This window comes from Trachurus trachurus (assembly GCF_905171665.1).
Source record: "Trachurus trachurus genome assembly, chromosome: 22".
Classification (NCBI taxonomy): Eukaryota; Metazoa; Chordata; class Actinopteri; order Carangiformes; family Carangidae; genus Trachurus; species Trachurus trachurus.
Genome location: NC_139907.1, coordinates 2,401,834 through 2,419,082, shown reverse-complemented (window position 1 = coordinate 2,419,082; position 17,249 = coordinate 2,401,834). Strand labels below are relative to the sequence as shown.

The window sequence follows — 17,249 nt, the reverse complement described above, 5'->3', positions numbered from 1 at the left end:
TACTTAGGGGCTATTTGTAGATCATACAACCCCACTTTAAAAAAATGCTACTATCCCTTTAAACATCAGTCCAGGGACAACAGATGCAAAATAGCCTTTTGGCTAATTCTGGCATGTTTACATTTGTTTAAATGTTTTTATTAATGTGCAATGTCCCTGATCCTTAAACCTTTAAATAAATAAATAAATAAATGTCTCCGAGCCAAAAACACAAGGAGGAGGAGACGGAGCGAGGGAGGGAAAGAGAGGGGGAGAATTTACAATAGTCTATAATCAGTGACATTCACCGTAAAAAGCCATCCCTCTCTCTCCTCCTCATTATCTCCATCATATATACTCGACTCAGATGTGGATGAGCGCCATTTTGTCATTACACTCCCCCTCTCTCTCTCTCTTTTTCTCTGTCTTTTTGCCGCTCTCTATCAGCGTCCGTCGCTCCTCGATGGAGCGATAATATCCATCTTATTACACTCGGCGCGCGGAGGCTGTCGAGGCTGGAGTGGTGGAGGTTAAACGTCCACTCAGCGCCGCGGTGAAGAGCGTCAGGCTGAAGAGGAGAGAGGGAGGGAGGGAGAAAGGGAGGGAGGGAGGAAGTGTCCTGTCCCCTGAAAACACTACACACAGATGGGCCGGGGTCAAAGGTCAGATAGTGGTGAGATGAGTGAGTTACACCTGTTGAAACGCATCAACGGTTTGTGTTTGGTGTTAAAAAGCGCGTCCTGTGTGCTTTAATTTTGAAGGGCTGATTCATGAGAATATCCTCTTCTTCTTTTTTAAAGCAGAAGTAAGCAGAATTTTTGTGTTAATATAAGTCTTAAATAGTTGTATCTTCCGACAGCAATCACTTCTATAGAGTGTTTGGTCTGAAACACGGGTCTGTCAGTCACTCTGCTCTGCTCTGAGTCGAGGAGAAAACTTTCCTTGTATCCTACAACCTTTATCCAATGAGGAGAGAGAACGGCATAAAGGGGCAGTCCTCTCTGTGTGTGCAGCCAAGGGATGCGCGTGAATGTGGTGACGTAGGGACGAGGGCGGGGACTGCTAACTCCATCGGCTGACAGGAAGTTAGACAAAACCACCGGATTGCTACTTCTGCTTTAAACGCTAAAGCTCTAATTATTACAGAGTTCCCACACGTCCGGGAAAACCTGGAAAATGGTTGACCAATTGTCCAGTCCTGGAAAACACTTGGAAAATGAGAAAAAAAAGGTCAAATTTCCTGGAAAATTATTTATAACATCGTGGCATCAGCTTTGACTTTTTCAGACCCCACTAAGGATTTCTTTTCCAAAGAAAACTAGTGACTTTGAGTTGAGTGTTTCCAGGATTGGGCGGCGAGCATGAAGATTTTCTTTTTTTTGACAGACAGAGGAGCAGCAGAGAGCTTTTTTTGGATTAAAAACAAAAAACCAACATGTCTGTGTTATTCTATGATACATTTGTCATAATTTGCATGTTAGAGATTATTTCATAGATCAGTCAGAGCCATAGACTGCACATCTTTAAAACAGACTTCCAGGGGTGAGTTTGGAATAAACATAGAAACAAACTGGTTAAATGTAGGAAAATAAGGTACAACTGTGTAAAAGTTGCAAGCAAGAATCCAATAAATGGGAGCTTTAAACAAGTGTGCGGATATTATCTCTTTTTCTTTTCAATAATCCTGACTATCCGGCACCTGGCCTAAAATAGGCATTGGATGTGTGCAGAACCACCCTGTTTTTTCTGCTTACAACTGTGTAAAAGAACACTTCTCTAAAGCATGAATGGGACAGGGGGTTATTATTGTATGCCGTAATAATATGTCTGTAATATTGTAGCAGCTGAAAATGTCTTGGAAAATGATTTCAAGAAAAGAGTGGGAACCCTGTATTACACTTCCTGTTTTATTTTGAAGGATTGATCCATGATCTAAAGATAAAAACAAAACATCTGAGTGTAGTTTTCCATCTCCTCGTTCTCTCTCAGCTTCTCTCTGGAGCTCTAGTAACAACAGGTCGGTGCCAGCCAATCAGAAGAGAGAAGGAAAGAGACGCTCTGAGCTTCTCTCCTCTGATTGGCCGACTGTTTTTTTGTGACATCACAAAGTCACAGGAGTGGATGGAGCTGTAATAGAAACATCTAGGCACCTTTATGGAGCTTTTTTTTAAATAAACTTCTTCATAGCGACAATGACATCATGGCCTGTGAGGTAGAAACCATGGCGATGAGGTAAAAGAGGAGAATCGATCTCCTCCTCCTCCTCCTCCTCCTCTCCTCTTTTGTCTGATTGTAGTTTCGACCTTCTTCTCCTTCGTGTTTTCCTTCCTGGGAAAGAAGCCAGCTCTGAAATAAAACTTCCTTCTCTCTCTTTGCGTCATTCCTCTCTCTCTCTCTCTTTCTCTCCTTCCAGACCTCCATCCTTCCTTCTCTCTTTTGTTCCTCCTCTCTCTCTCTCTCTTTCTCTCCTCTGTCCTCTTTCCTGTCCATCCCTCCTTTCCTCTCTTGTCCTTCTTGTACTTTTCTCCTCTTCTTTTCATCTCCTTTTCTCTCCACATGAACATCCTTCTCTCCTTTCCTCTCCTCCTCTGTCTTATTCCCTTCTTTTCAGTTCTCTCTCCTCCTCCATCTTTTCTTCCTCACCCCTTTTTATTTACTTTTCTCTATTTACTTTCCACTCTTCATTTCCCTCCTTTCTTTCAATTTGTCCTTATATCCATCATTTTTAAAAAAAACTTTTCCTTTAATTTTCATTTCTCTTTTTCCTTTTATTATTCTTTTCATCCTTTACTCTCCTCCTTCTCCTCTCCTTACATCATGTTTCCTTTCTTTCTTTCCTCCTATCTTCTCCTCTCTCTCCTTCCATCCTTGTTTCCTCATCATCTACCTTTCGTTAACTGTTACTTTAACTCTTCACCTTTTTTCCTTTATTCCCTCTTCTTTCTTTCTTTCTTTCTTTCTTTCTTTCTTTCTTTCTTTCTTTCTTCCCCTCTTCTCTTCATCCTCACTTAATTTGCCCTTCATTTTCCCTTACTGTAAGTTCCCTTCACTTTTCTCATCTCTCCTCCTCTTTTTTCCCTCAACTCCCCGTTTCCTCTCTTGTCCTCCTTCACCTCCTCCTCCTCCTCCTCCCCTCCATCCCTCTCTCCTTCACAGTAAAAGCGGCCCTGGCAGCGACTCCCTCCCTCCCTCTACACTATAAAAGTTGTGTGACATTGAGACGTTTTCTATTTTAAGCTTCATTTTTTTTTTTTTTTTTTTACTTCCTGGAAGCGAGTGAAATCACCGAGCGGCTGCAGCGTCGAGCCAAAAACTATTTATACCTTTTAATTCATCAAATGAACACAGAGTGGTTTGGAAAAGGCCAATAAATAATCAGCTTTTTATACGTCGTCCACGGTAACTGGTCTCCTTGGATGTGACGACGGACCTCAAAGAAAACAGACAAACTATCAGAGAGGACGGTCGTTAATAAAATAAAATAGAATAAAAGATAAACTTCAGCCAAATGTGAAACTTCAAATTCAGTAAGTTGATAAGTGAAGAAACAACCTCTTAAACAAAACTTCTTGTTTATCATAATAATTAAAACTCAACATTCGTGAACGTGACCTTGTGAATAACCAGGTCATGTGATGATGAAGACCTTGAGATGTGGTAGAAAGCTCCAGATATACTGAGATACCGTCTGGTAGAAGCAATATATTTTAATATATCCATGTCCATGTTTCCATGTTTCCACGTTTGTTTATATTTTATTTAATAAATGTAACTGTAATTTTACTGCAGTGACTCAGCTGTTTAATATTTACACTTAATTAATTATAATAAAGTTTTAGATAGAAACACTAACAGTTGTAAAATCGGGTTTGAGGTCGTGTGCGTTTCTTAAATGTAAAGAAAGATCAAGTATTGTTCAGTGATGATGTGGATGTGCAGAAAGTTTTAGCTTCTGCAAGACTCTGGGCTCACACACATGCACGGACACACACACACACACCCACAAACACACACACAGACACACAAACGTGCAAACACTTTACTTCGGTTCCAATGAAATAGTTGAGTGTGAGCATTTGTTTTCCTGTCTCGCTCCTTCTCTCTTTCTCACAATCACACACTCCTGCAGGCTTGTATTGTGCTGCAGTTAATAAAGTGTGTGATTGTGTTTGTGTGTGTGTGTGTGTGTGTGTGTGTGTGTGTGTGTGTGTGTGTGTGTGTGTGTGTGTGTGTGTGTGTGGATCAGTCGGACAGATAAGCGCTGCTCCTGATAAGAACTGCAGTAACTCTCTTTCTCTCTGCAGACTCTCAGCTCTTCCAGACTCAGTGGGTTTGATTCTCGGACTCAGAGCTTCAGGTCGGTCGGACACGATGTCGTCCACCTCGGCCGCATGTCCGACACAATTTATTTTTATCAGTGAAACTCACAGATGTTCTATTTGTGTTTATAGATCTGTGGAACATGTTACTGAGTGAGTGATGTAGTTGTGATATTGGCCGTCTGGTCGAGTGTTGGACATTTCCTATTGGTCGTTTTTTACTTCCTCAAATCAGCCTCTATTGAAGTCTTTATTTACTCTAACAGCAGAAGACAACGGGTGTTTATTATGGACAGGAAAGCTTTCAATGTATGGTTAACAATACAATGAAAAGAAAACTATTTTATTCTATTCTATACTATTTTAGAGTAATACATAGTTTTATCATCATTTAGGCTGGGCTGCTGCTGGAGTTACTGCCTTGTTGTAACCATTTCAAATTAAAAGCCCTTTATTTCCTAACAGGACTTTTATTGCTGCCTCATTCTCTGTGTTTTAGTTCTGTCCTCTGCCTCTTAAAGCAACAACGATACAAGTAGTAAATGTAGTTTACTGGTTGTGATGGAATAAAATAGAACAGAACAGAATAGAAAAGAAAGACTTTATTATCATTGTACTTCAGAAATATTTTGTTCAATGTAAAAATAATGAGTAAAAGGTGTAAATGTGAAGCTGTAGGTGTGTAAATGTGAAGCTGTAGGTGTGTAAATGTGAAGCTGAAGGTGTGTAAACGTGTAGTTGTAGGTGTGTATATGTGAAGATGTAGGTGGCAAATGTGTAGCTGTAGGTGTGTAAATGTGAAGCTGTAGGTGTGTAAATGTGAAGCTGAAGGTGTGTAAACGTGTAGTTGTAGGTGTGTATATGTGAAGATGTAGGTGGCAAATGTGTAGCTGTAGGCCTAGGTGTGTAAATGTGTAGCTGAAGGTGTGTAAATGTGAAGCTGTAAGTGCGTAAATGTGAAGATGTAGGTGTGTAAATGTGAAGCTGTAGGTGTGTAAATGTGTAGCTGAAGGTGTGTAAATGTGAAGCTGAAGGTGTGTAAATGTGAAGCTGTAAGTGCGTAAATGTGAAGATGTAGGTGTGTAAATGTGAAGCTGTAGGTGTGTAAATGTGAAGCTGTAAGTGCGTAAATGTGAAGATGTAGCTGTGTAAATGTGAAGCTGTAGGTGTGTAAATGTGTAGCTGAAGGTGTGTAAATGTGAAGCTGAAGGTGTGTAAATGTGTAGGTGTGTAAATGTAAAGATGTAGGTGTGTAAATGTGAAGCTGTAGGTGTGTAAATGTGAAGCTGTAAGTGCGTAAATGTGAAGATGTAGGTGTGTAAATGTGAAGCTGTAGGTGCGTAAATTGTAGCTGAAGGTGTGTAAATGTAGTTGTGAAATGTGAAGCTGTAGGTGTGTAAATGTGTAGCTGTAGGTGTGTAAATGTGAAGCTGTAGGTTTATAAATGTGTAGTTGAAGGTGTGTAAATGTGAAGCTGTAGGTGTGTAAATGTGAAGCTGAAGGTGTGTAAACGTGTAGTTGTAGGTGTGTATATGTGAAGATGTAGGTGGCAAATGTGTAGCTGTAGGTCTGTAAATGTGTAGCTGTATAAATGTGAAGCTGTAGGCCTAGGTGTGTAAATGTGTAGCTGAAGGTGTGTAAATGTGAAGCTGTAAGTGCGTAAATGTGAAGATGTAGGTGTGTAAATGTGAAGCTGTAGGTGTGTAAATGTGTAGCTGAAGGTGTGTAAATGTGAAGCTGAAGGTGTGTAAATGTGAAGCTGTAAGTGCGTAAATGTGAAGATGTAGGTGTGTAAATGTGAAGCTGTAGGTGTGTAAATGTGAAGCTGTAAGTGCGTAAATGTGAAGATGTAGCTGTGTAAATGTGAAGCTGTAGGTGTGTAAATGTGTAGCTGAAGGTGTGTAAATGTGAAGCTGAAGGTGTGTAAATGTGTAGGTGTGTAAATGTAAAGATGTAGGTGTGTAAATGTGAAGCTGTAGGTGTGTAAATGTGAAGCTGTAAGTGCGTAAATGTGAAGATGTAGGTGTGTAAATGTGAAGCTGTAGGTGCGTAAATTGTAGCTGAAGGTGTGTAAATGTAGTTGTGAAATGTGAAGCTGTAGGTCTGTAAATGTGTAGCTGTAGGTGTGTAAATGTGAAGCTGTAGGTTTATAAATGTGTAGTTGAAGGTGTGTAAATGTGAAGCTGTAGGTGTGTAAATGTGTAGTTGAAGGTGTGTAAATGTGAAGCTGTAGGTGTGTAAATGTGTAGTTAAAGGTGTGTAGCTGTAGGTGTGTAAATGTGAAGCTGTAGGTGCGTAAATGTGTAGCTGTAGGTGTGGAAATGTGAAGATGTAGGTGTGTAAATGCGTAGCTGTATAAATGTGAAGCTGTAGGTGTGCAAATGTGAAGCTGTAGGTGTGTAAATGTGTAACTGAAGGTGTGTACCAGTAGGTGGGCAAATGTGTAGCCGAAGGTGTGTACCAGTAGGTGTGCAAATGTGTAGCCGAAGGTGTGCAAATGTGAAGCTGTAGGTGTGTAAATGTGAAGCTGAAGGTGTGTAAATGTGAAGCTGTAGGTCTGTAAATTTGTACCTGAAGTTAGTAAATGTGAAGTTGTAGGTGCGTAAATGTGCAGCTGTAGGTGTGTAAATGTGAAGCTGTAGGTGTGTAAATGTGAAGCTGTAGGTGTGTAAATGTGAAGAAGTACGTGTGTAAGTGTGTAGCTGTCTGTGTGTATGTGTCTGTGTTTAGTCCTTTAACTGTCCCGTTGTGTTCACTGTACCCAGGAAGTGTGCGACCTCTCTGAGCTGCTGCGTTGTGTTGTGTTCTGCTGTGTTGTCTTTGTCATGTTCTCTGGCCGTTAGCGTGGCGACGGCGCCGTGTGTGCGCTGACAGGGTCGCGTGTCGAGCAGCTCGTCGTGACCTCGTTGCCCCGTCGACCGCCACTTCCTGTCGCCTGAAACGCCGCTGCTTTCTACTGCTGCTGCTGCTGCTGCTGCTGCTGCTGCTGCTGCTGCTGCACGCCACGTTTAAAAGAAGACGATCTGAACCCTGACGGCTTCTTATTAATTAACACCCACCTCCTCCTCCTCCTTTTCTTCTCCTCTTCTTCTTTTTCTTCTCCTCTCTCCATCCCTCTCTCCTCCCATCATCAGTGGCGTTCAGCCGTTTCCCATCCAACATGTAACGATCACAGCGGCGACTTAATTACACTTGAAATGTTGTAATTGGTTGAAGACGGAGTGAAAGATGGATGGATGGATGGATTGAGGGAGGATGGATGGATGGATGGATGGATGGATGGAGGGATGGAGGGATGGAGGGAGGATGTGAAACCAGAGGGATGGACGCCCTTTCATCCTCCGAGGACGAATACAACTTGTACAAAGTCCTGGAAATGCAGCGTTTTTCTTTTCATCCGTGAGAATTCCCCTCTGTTTATCCCCCTCTCCTCTCCTCTTCTTCTCCTCCTCCTTCTCTTTTCTTACTCCGTCAATCCTTTTCCTTGCATCACCCGCTGTCCCTCCCTCTCTCTCTTTCACACTCTTTCCCCCTCTCTCTTTCTTGTCAGACAGTTGGTCAGAGTTCATTAATTTTTACTACTGAGGTATTTTTCCTCGGCGGACGGCGAGCGAGCGAACAGATTCGGGATCTACGGTTTCTACGGTTACCGGGCTGTAATCAGAGGTGAAACGAGGTGAAAAGACGATGTCGGCAGCGATGGCGGCGATGGCGGCGGCTCTTCTGCCTAAGTGCTGCTATTTGAGCTGAATTACACACACATTTTTGCAATCAAATGTTGTATCAGCGGTTGTGGAGAAGCCTCTCTCTGAAAAGACTCTGAGTCGTGTTGTTTGCTTTAATGGTGAAGACGGAGGAGACACTTTGTCTGCTCAGATCGCAGGTTCAACTCCCTGTCTGGAGCCAGCAGGTGTTGTTGTAAACATGTGACATCACCCGACCGACACTGTGTGAGACGTTTACGGTCCCAGTAGGAATCCTGTAGCTACACGAGTCAAGCCAACTGAACCTCGCCTTGCGCTAAAATTTCGAGTGGCTTTAAAACTAAGTTCATTCTAAAGTGTTTGCCACTACAGATCTGATGTCAGAGGATCCACACTGCAAAAAAATCCAATATCTTACCAAGAATATTTGTCTTATTTTTAGTCAAAATGTCATTTCTAGTCAAAACAAATCTCATTCTACTTAAAATAAGACTCATCACATTAAAAAGCATCTTGTTTTTGACACTTTTTCCTTCTTTCAAGTATATTTTCACTTGAAATAATCTGATAATGGAGCAAGTTTTACTTCCTTATTACAGACACAAAAACCTTGCTTTCACTGGCAGATTTTTATACTTATTTCAAGTGAAAATGTGTTTTAAACAAGTGAAAATGATCTAAAAATAAGTTAATTTTTAAGGGATGAGTCTTATTTTAAGTAGAAAGGGATTAGTTTTGACTAGAAATTAGACATTTTGACAAGAAATAAGACAAATATTCTTGGAAAGATTTTGAGTTTTTGCAGTGACTCTGAGTCGTGTTGTTTGCTTTAATGGTGAAGACGGAGGGGACACTTTGTCTGCTCAGATCGCAGGTTCAACTTCCTGTCTGGAGCCAGCAGGTGTTGTTGTAAACATGTGACATCACCCAACACTGTGTGAGACGTTTACGGTCCCAGTAGGAATCCTGTGCCTCATGGGATGAGATTAACTTTCACTTTATTGATCATGTGATTGGGGCGATTGGACAGGAATCATCAATACAACAGCTCAGTCTCTGTTTACTCAGTTCTAATTAGGGGTGGGCAAAAATTTCGATATGGCAATATATCACGATACTTTATATCGCGATACAATATCGATATTCAATATTTAAATATCAATTTTATTTCTTTTTTATTTTCATTTTTTTGGCTTTGGTTGGTTGGTTGGTTGGTTTACTTTATTAATCCCTCTGAAGGGAAATTGATTGTCACTCTGTACGCACAACATTCAACACACAATACTACAACATGACAAGCATTGACAACTCAGGCAGTACAATAAGTGCAATGCAATGCATTACTGAGCATAGCACACAACAGAAACGACAATAATTAACAACAATGTTCATTAAAAAACTTCACTGCACCAGGTAAAAAAGACCTCCTGAATCTTTCTGAGGAACATCTTGGCATCAGCAGTCTGTTGCTAAAAGAACTCTTCAGTTCATGGAAGAAAACATAGAGTGGGTGGTCCTTATTGTGCAGAATGCACCAGAGTTTCCTCCCCACCCTCTTCTCCATGACCACCTCTAAGGAGTCAGGAGGCAAACCAATGATAGAACCTGCCTTTTTAATCACTTTGTTAATCCTGTTTCTGTCCTCAGACTTCAACCCCCACCCCCAGCAGACAACAGCATAAAAAAGCACACTAGCTAAAATACTATGAAAAAACACATTCAAGAGTGGCCTGCTAACATCAAATGATCTTAGCTTCCTGAGGAAAAACAGCCTGGACTGGGCCTTTGTGAAAATAGCACAGGTGTTCTCTTTCCAGTCCAGCCTGTTATCCACACGGATGCCAAGATACTTGTAGTGGGGGACAACCTCAATAGCCACATCCTTGATAATTACCGGAGTAATTGGTGTCTTTTTCCTTCTAAAATCAATTACAAGTTCTTTTGTCTTGTTTAAGTTTAAAATGAGGTGGTTATCATCACACCATTTGACGAAGCTGTCTATTTCTCTTAAGTAGGATGTGTGCTTGTCTCCAGTGATGTAACCTACAAGTGCAGAGTCATCAGAAAATTTTTGTAGATGACAGTCAGACAACAAGCTTGATCTACAGTCTGATGTGTACATCTGATGTGTACATCAGGCTTTTGATGCCTTTATTGATAGTATAGTTGAGAGAGGGGGGATTGAGGACTGTAGCCTCTACATGGGGCGCCTGCTTAACCTCCTGCTCCACTCGACGCCCCCCAATATCGATATTTTTTCAAATAATAAATCATGTTTCAGACGTAAATCCAGTACGACTTCCGCACCTCTGCTCCGCGAGGTGTCACTGTACTGCTACCTCAGACAGTGTGTTGTTCATGCAAATATGTTGTTGTAACTTGCACTTGTATAAAATGGCATGGATAATTTGAATTACATTGTTTTGACTCAGTTTGTCCCATAAATTATCACTATCATCTGATGTACATACAACTCGGATTTTAAGATTTAAGATTTTTCAGTGAACTATGTAGAATATCGTAGAATATCACAAAATTTGGATATCACAATATTGTATCGTATCGTGACTCAAGTATCGTGATGCGTATCGTATCGTGAGGTCCTTGGCAATACCCACCCCTAGTTCTAATAGGCTATGATCTGATACGGTCATCAATATACATTGTCTCTATCGTGATCTACTTCCTGTTTCCACTCGTTTTATTCTGAAAGTCCTGACCTGTCTCTTTTCCTCCACTGTTTGGAGGTCTGTCCTCTTCACAACAAACAAAACTTTTTTTATTTTTAATTTTGTTTCTCAGCTCATTTAGCAGCTAAAGTTTCAGAGACTAAATATCCAAGTAGGCTATTGATCTTTTCATGACACATGAATCGCTACACATTTGAGCGATTCAGTAGAAACCAAAGTCTTAACGGTCCGTTGTCAGTTTGTCCACCTCAAATTTTGGTCTGAAATCAAATTAAATTCCCATCATCAAATTAAATTCCCATCAGCCAGTTTGTTTTACTAGCGATTAGCTAGTCTGGGGCCGTTGACTCGTTGTTTTGGTAGGAAACAGAACCAGGGCGAGAGACACTGGACTTTCCGTCAAAATAAAAGCACCAAGCTGATAAAATGCGGTAAAACTCTTTAATTTAAGGAATATAATTTACAAGAAAGTCCCTGAGCCATTAAGTTAACATTTTGCTTTTATTGTATGACAAGTTAAAGCAGAAGTAAGCGATCCGGTGGTTTTGGCTAACTTCCTGTCAGCAGATGGAGTTAGCAGTCCCCGCCCTCGTCCCTACGTCACCACATTCACGCGCATCCCTTGGCTGCACACACAGAGAGGACTGCCCCTTTATGCCGTTCTCTCTCCTCATTGGATAAAGGTTGTAGGATACAAGGAAAGTTTTCTCCTCGGCTTACAGCAGAGCAGAGTGACTTACAGACCCGTGTTTCAGACCAAACACTCTATAGAAGTGATTGTCGTCGGAAGATAGAACTATTTAAGACTTATATTAACACAAACATTCACCTTACTTCTGCTTTAATGTCTATTTTATAAGTTTTATGTTGGTGAACACTTTTATTTTGGTGAATTTCGGTATCCACTACAGACGGGAACCAGAATGCAGACAAAATTCGGAGTTAACAGACGCAGGCTCTTCGCTAGTCTGAAGAGCCTGGTGACGCGAGGCTAGCGGGTAGCTATAATGATAGCTAATGATAGCATCCTAACGAGCTAAATAAAGACAGTGATGGTGATAATAAATCGGATCGTTGAATCCTCAGCAGCAACACTTAAGAAACCACGAGGACAGACACAGGAGCTGGTTTTAGAGACAATAAATCTGATGTTTCTGACGCTAGTTAGCATCCGTTGTTACATCAATGTGTCGTCTTGATAGCTAACTGTTTCCTCTATGCTAAGCCAGTAGCAAAATGATTATCGTTATTATGATAAGACAGTGTAAAAGAGAGAACAGAGTAAAGAGGTTCATATTTTGCAGAGAGCAACAGGAACAAAGTCTGAAACTAATTCAAGGGAGAAGTTGCCAGCAGCACAAGATATATAAGTAATTATGTAGGAATATGTCCTGATAGAGACACACACACACACACAGACACACACACGGAGGCTGAGCCCTGCAGTGTGGTTATTATGTGTGGTGACAGTGTGACAGAGAATAATGGAGACATGTGGCCTCATTCACCTCTGTGTCTGTTGAATTAATGACTAACAGCTTCACGCTAAACTCCTGCCGCTCGCTGCAGCGTCTCATGTTACAGTCCAGACAAATTAACAGCAGATTAACACAGAGGAGCGCCCGGGCTGCGTGGCTGCTCGCTTCATCTGCCCCCGTCCGTCCCCTCCTAAATGCCCCCACCTGCACCAACAGCCCCACGCAGAGACAATAAGCCTCTGTTAGGATGCTCCGAACCATCCACACTGCAAAAACTCCAAATCTTTCCAAGAATATTTGTCTTATTTCTTGTCAAAATGTCTCATTTCTAGTCAAAACTAATCTCTTTCCACTTAAAGTAAGACTCATCACCTAAAAATTAACTTGTTTTTGGAAAATTTTCACTTGTTTCAAACTAATTTTCACATGAAATAAGTAAGTAAGTAAGAAAATCTGCCAGTGAAAGCAAGTTTTTTGTGCTTGTAATGAGAAAGAAAAACTTGCTCCTCTATCAGATTTTTCTACTTATTTCAAGTGAAAATCTGCTTGAAAGAAGTAAAAAGTGTCTAAAAACAAGCTAATTTGTATGTGCCGAGTCTTACTTTGAGTATAATTTGATTTGTTTTGACTAGAAATAACATTTTGACTAGAAATAAGACAAATCTTCTTGGTAAGAAGAAACAAAGAGTGAAAACTGAACCGCTAAGTTTTTTTTTGAAGAGTCAGATCTTCAAGATACAAGACACTCGACCCCAGGTCCTTGTAGATTTTAATTTCAGTCGGTTTTCAGTCTTTCAGGTTCAGATGGATCCAGAAAAGTGATGATAAAACACATTATTTATATAGTTTAAAATCACATTAGAAGAAAACCAAGTATTAAAAGATGGTTTCTGACCTGCACTGCAAAAACCCAAAAAATTTGTCTTATTTTTAGTCAAAATGTCATTTCTAGTCAAAACAAATCTCATTCTACTTAAAATAAGACTCATCACATTAAAAAACAGCTTGTTTTTAGACACTTTTTCCTTCTTTCAAGCTGATTTTCACTTTAAATAATCTGATAGTGGAACCAATTTTTCTTTCTTATTACAAGCACAAAAAACGTGCTTTCACTGGCAGATTTTTCTACTTATTTCAAGGGAAAATGTGTTTGAAACAAGTGAAAATGATCTAAAAACAAGTGAATTTTTAGGTGATGAGTCTTATTTAGAGTGTAAAGAGATTAGTTCTGACTAGAAATGAGACATTTTGACAAGAAAAAAGACAAATATTCTTGGAAAGATTTAGAGTTTTTGCAGTGCACCTGTTGGATCTTCTGTGACTTGTGGATGGATTTGAAGGCGTCTTTGTCACGGGACGCCTCGGTTTTTGGTGAAGATCAAACAGGAAGTGGTTTTTAAGAGAAAAGAAGGAGAGCAATGTGTTGGAGGAGGTGGAGGTGTTCAGAGCTGCAGGTCGACTCGTGTTAATCCTGACTGGTCCACGTACACTCCCTCTGCGGCCGTCCACCGCCTTGTTCCCCTCACGCACAGTAGGCTGCCAATTAATTAAGGTGTGTGTGTGTGTGTGACTCTGTGTGTGTCTGTGTGTGTGTGTGTGACTCTGTGTGTGTGTGTGTGTTCACGCCCTTTTCCCATGTATTATGGTGTTCAGCTGCTCCCACTGTGGGTATTCAGGGGCTTGTTCAGTTCACCACTGGGGCGTCAGGGCCCCTACCTAATTACACTGTGTGTGCGTGTGTGTGAATGTGTGTGAGTGTGTGTGTGTGTGTGCGTGTGCCCAAGAACATATCAGACTTGTGTGTGTGTGTAAGTGTGTGTGTGTTTCTATGGTACAGTAGGCTGGTTCCTAATTACTGTCTGCTCCTTGTATTCCCTCAGTGCCAATACCTTCCTGCCTCACTGAACCCTTACTGTGTGTGTGTGTGTGTGTGTGTGTGTGTGTGTGTGTGTGTGTGTGTGTGTGTGTGTGTGTGTGTGTGTGTGTGTGCATGTGAGAGAGAGAGGGGAAGAAAGAGAGAGAGAGAGAGAGAGAGAGAGAGAAAGAAAGAAGCCGATCATGTACTCTGACAAACTGAGACACAAGAGAAGCCTCCAGTCTCACCGGGTTTTTTTTGGATTGACACACTGACACACACACACACACACACACACACACACACACACACACACACGGAATATCTGCAGGACATGAGCATTAGTGTTTGTTTCACTGAAGCTTTACATGCAACATGTTTCCTGTGACGTCTCTTCACTCTGCAGATATTCAACATCAACTTCAACATAAATTATTATTAATTATTAACTAGAGAATGCATTTCCTGAAGGAAATACGTACGGGTGAATGCTGAAAGCTGGAAGCTGAATGAGCTGAATAAATTGTTGAAACAATGCAGAATTAAAGCAGAAGTGAGTGATCAGGTCGTTTTCGCTAATGCTGCGTTCCAGGCAGGCTTTTGAAATCGTAAATTACAGCTTCAAGTCACAACTTACGACTTTGTAGCGTTTCAGGCAACCCACTCGTGTTTTTCCGACCTGTTTTACCGGTGAAAGTCACTATAACGGCCACTCGTAACTTCTGACCGGTGAACTCGTACCAGATCGAACTGGTACGACTTCACGGTCGGAAAAACACGAGTTTCCTTGAACGCACCATAACAGTCCTCGTCGCTACGTCACCACATTCACGGCGTTCCTTGGCTGCACACACAGCCCTGCATGCCGTTCTCTCTCCTCATTGGATAAAAACTGTAGGATACGATAAATGTTTTCTCTTCGGCTCAGAGCAGAGCAGAGTGACTGACAGACCCGTGTTTCAGTCCAAACACTCTATGTAAGTGATTGCTGTCGGAAGATACAACTATTTAAGACTTATATTAACACAAATATATCACTCACTTCTGCTTTAAGTGAAGAAATTGCTGAAGCAAGAGAGGTAGAGAGTAAAACTAAAACATGTAAGAAGGAGGCTGTATGAAATGGTTGGAAATTACTTATACGAATACGAAAACTTTATTATCCACAGAGTGGAAAATTACTCTTTGGTTTCACTACCATAGACATGTCTCACAACATCAGAACACATAATAACACAATAAAAAACATTTCAAGGATAGAAAAATATATAAAAATAGCCTATGGCAGTAACTGTACTTCACACATCACACATTCAAGTACATAATTTCATAATTTCATAAAGCACACCACAGTACGAACCTGCTGTGCAGGAAAACCCTCAGCAAAGGAAAAAACAGGAGTAAACAGGGTAGGCTACCTAGCTACCGCATTCTGATCTTATTTATTGAATTAGTGAATTAGTGAAGACATCAACTTCAACATAAATGATTGTTAATCATTAATAAACATGATCAGATATTTACGGAAGCTTATTGCATTCACTTGAGTAATTTATTTTTTGGTTTGTTTTTCATGGTAATTTTTTTCTGACTTTACGAGATATCAGAATCCCGCAAGAAGCTCCCACCTGCAAGTATATAACGGTTAATAACCGCTGCAGTGAAGCCTCCACTTCATCACGGATCTATTACATCTTAGATCCATGAGATATATTGTTAAGGATTTTTATTCAATCTCCACTTTGGTTCAGGTTCCACCGTTGCTTTATATTCCAGACTGACGGCTCCAACACATAGAAGCATCAACAAACTTTTCCCGGGGCAAGCTACACACACCACATCCGGGAGCGTATAACAAACATCCTTCAAAATAAAAGTACAACTCATAATAACACAATGAGTAAAGGCGCTTTATTTTACATTGCTTCACATACATCCATGGAAAAAAATACAGTCTTATTTTCACTGTGTTCCAAGTAAATTCAGATTCATATTGAAAGGAAACAACATGTTATTACCGAACTCCTCCTCAGAGAGAGTCACTCAGAGCAGTTTGATGTACAGTAGCACCTTTATTTTGAAATCAGTCCTTATGTTACTTGCAGGTGGGAGCTTCTCATGGGATTTTGAAATCTAAAGTTAAAGCAGAAGTAAGGTGAATGTTTGTGTTAATATAAGTCTTAAATAGTTCTATCTTCCGACAGCAATCACTTATATAGAGTGTTTGGTCTGAAACACGGGTCTGTCAGTCACTCTGCTCTGCTCTGAGCCCAGGAGAAAACTTTCCTTGTATCCTACAAGTTTTATCCAATGAGGAGAGAGAACGGCATGAAGGGCTGTGTGTACAGCCAAGGGATGCGCGTGAATGTGGTAACGTACGGACGAGGACTGTTATGGTGCGTTCAAGGCAACTCGTAACTCGTGTTTTTCAGACCTGTGAAGTCGTACCAGTTCGATCTGGTACGAGTTCACGGGTCGGAAGTTACGAGTGGCCGTTATAGTGACTTTCACAGGTAAAACAGGTCGGAAAAACACGAGTGGGTTGCCTGGAACGCTACAAAGTCGTAAGTCGTGACTTGAAGCTGTAACTTACGGTTTCAAAAGCCTGCCTGGAACGCAGCATTAGCCCAAACGCTTACTTCTGCTTTAAGTCAGAAAAAAATTACCTCGAAAAACAGAAAATAAATTACTCAGAAAAACAGGATTTTTAAAATTATTATTCAAGTGAATGCACTACGCTTCTGTAAACATTGATCCATGTTGATTGATTAATAATAATAGGTGATGTGAGCTTCTGTTTAGACATAAAGAACTAACAGTTTTTAAAACGGTGACTTCACCTTCATGTTGACTGAAAGATGACAGATGTTTGTTGTCGCCATGTCGACAACCACAGCAACAACAACAACACTCTCTTCTCTCCGTCTGTCTCTGTCGTCCTCTTCTCCATTTTTCTCTCGCCATCACTTCCATTTTTCTATCTGTCCATCCCTTCATCCGTCTCTCCTGTCCTCCTCCTCCGTCCTCATTTTTCTTTCTCCATGTTGTCACTCTGTTGCTCTCCCTCTCTCCCTCTCTCTCTGTGTGTCCTCTCTTGTCCTTGACTCCAACACACACCAGCTGGCACTCAGCCAAGTGGAGAGACAGCAGAGATGATTATACACTCACACAGGAAGCCGCGTGTGTGTGTCTGTGTGTGTGTGTGTGTCTGTGTGTGTGTGTCT

The 17,249-nt window shown here is 41.0% G+C and overlaps 1 protein-coding gene across 1 annotated transcript in view; it reads left to right on the top strand.

Moving 5' to 3' along the window:
* npas3 (neuronal PAS domain protein 3) overlaps positions 1 to 17,249 on the top strand; it is a gene marked incomplete at both ends in the record, with an annotated part of 345,031 nt that overhangs the window by 165,823 nt on the left and 161,959 nt on the right. The gene's annotated exons all lie outside the window — the stretch shown is intronic.